Here is a 1715-nt window from a genome sequence, read left to right as displayed (position 1 = left end):
TTGGAAATGTGCTGTGCGTGAGAAGACCCGGCAAGCCAAGTGAGATCATTGCCAGTGCCCCTGGACTGGCTCTTGTGCGGGTGGCACATAAAAGACACCATTTTGAGTGTGGCCGTTGCCAGTACCGCCTGACTGGCCCTCATGCGGTTGACACGTAAAAGCACCCACTACACTCTCTGAGTGGTTGGCGTTAGGAAGGGCATCCAGCTGTAGAAACTCTGCCAAATTGGATTGGAGCCTGGTGTTGCCATCCGGTTTCACCAGTCCTCAGTCAAATCGTCCAACCCATGCTAGCATGGAAAGCGGACGTTAAACAATGATGATGATGATGATGATAATATATATATATATATAATGTTACTAAAAGTGACTAAGGGTGTCAGCACCAAGTCCTTCCTGGCACAAACCCAAATTGTATCTCATCTAAGCTAACTCTCTTGCTAATTAGTTGAGCTATGACCTTTTCTGTAACTTTTATCATATGATCCAGCAATTTGATACCTCAGTAATTATTTCTAAGACATCACCTTTACCTTTGTAGCAGTTGACTCAGTCGCTAAAAGTGACTAAGGGTGCCAGCACCAGCATTGCTAAAAATAAGAATGAAGACAACTCTTGGTCAAGAAAAGAGCATTTTCAGTTCAAAGAGTGCTATCTATTGACTGACAAGGGAAACAGCCTCCCTACAGCAAGTGAGGGCACCACCAGATTGCCGGTGATTTTGGATTGAATTAATCCTTGTTGGTGACACTACTCCATTGCCTAGGGTTAAGCTAACTCAACTTGTCAGTTTATAGAAAATACCATAAGAAACAGTGGCAGATTCAGTAGAATGCTCTGTTCCTGGCTAAGAGTTGTCTTGACTCTTATTTCTAGCAATGCTGGTACTGACTTGCACCCTTAGTCACTTTTAGTCATGTTTTGTACTTGTGCCTTTTGATTTTAAATTGCAACTAGTCATTTTAATAATTTATAATTATCACTTTACCATTTTACTGAATCAACCACTGATTTGTATGGTATGTTCTATAGTGTCACCAATGAGGATTAATTCAATCCAAAATCACCAGTGATTTGGCACTCTTGTTTGCTGTAGGGAGGCTGTCTCCCTTGTCAATCAATAAATAGTACTCTTTCAAATTCTGCTGAGGTTGACTTTGCCTTTCATCCTTTTGAGGTCGATAAATTAAGTACCAGTCAGGTACTGGAGTCAATTTAATTGACTGGCCCCCTCCTCCAAAATTTCAGGCGTTGTGCCTTGAGTAGAAAAGAATAAATAGTGCTCTTTGAACAGAAAATGCTCAGTTCATGGCTAAGAGTTGTCTTGACTCTTATTTCTAGCAATGCTGGTGCTGACTTGCACTCTTAGTCACTTTTAGTCATGTTTTGTACTTGTGCCTTTTAGTTTTAAATTGTGTCTAGCCATTTTAATAATGTATGTATATATATATATATATGAGTATATGCATATATATGTACATGTATGTATATACGTTCATCTACATGTACATATAGATACATAACTGGGTACATGACGTGGCAAAAGAACAAGGACAAAATGGTAAACAAGGTGCAACAAACAAGCAGGCCACATAGAAACATCCCCTTCATCAGCTGCCACCATTAAAACTCCGGCGTTTCGAAGAATTAAGGCAGTACGCATCGTTAAAATGGTTCTTCCCATGAACACAAATTAAATTGTTTTCGTGGAGGGT

This window comes from Octopus bimaculoides, chromosome 9 (genome assembly GCF_001194135.2).
Source record: "Octopus bimaculoides isolate UCB-OBI-ISO-001 chromosome 9, ASM119413v2, whole genome shotgun sequence".
Lineage (NCBI taxonomy): Eukaryota > Metazoa > Mollusca > Cephalopoda > Octopoda > Octopodidae > Octopus > Octopus bimaculoides.
The sequence above is the reverse complement of the archived record's forward strand: the minus strand, read 5'-3'. Positions refer to the sequence as shown.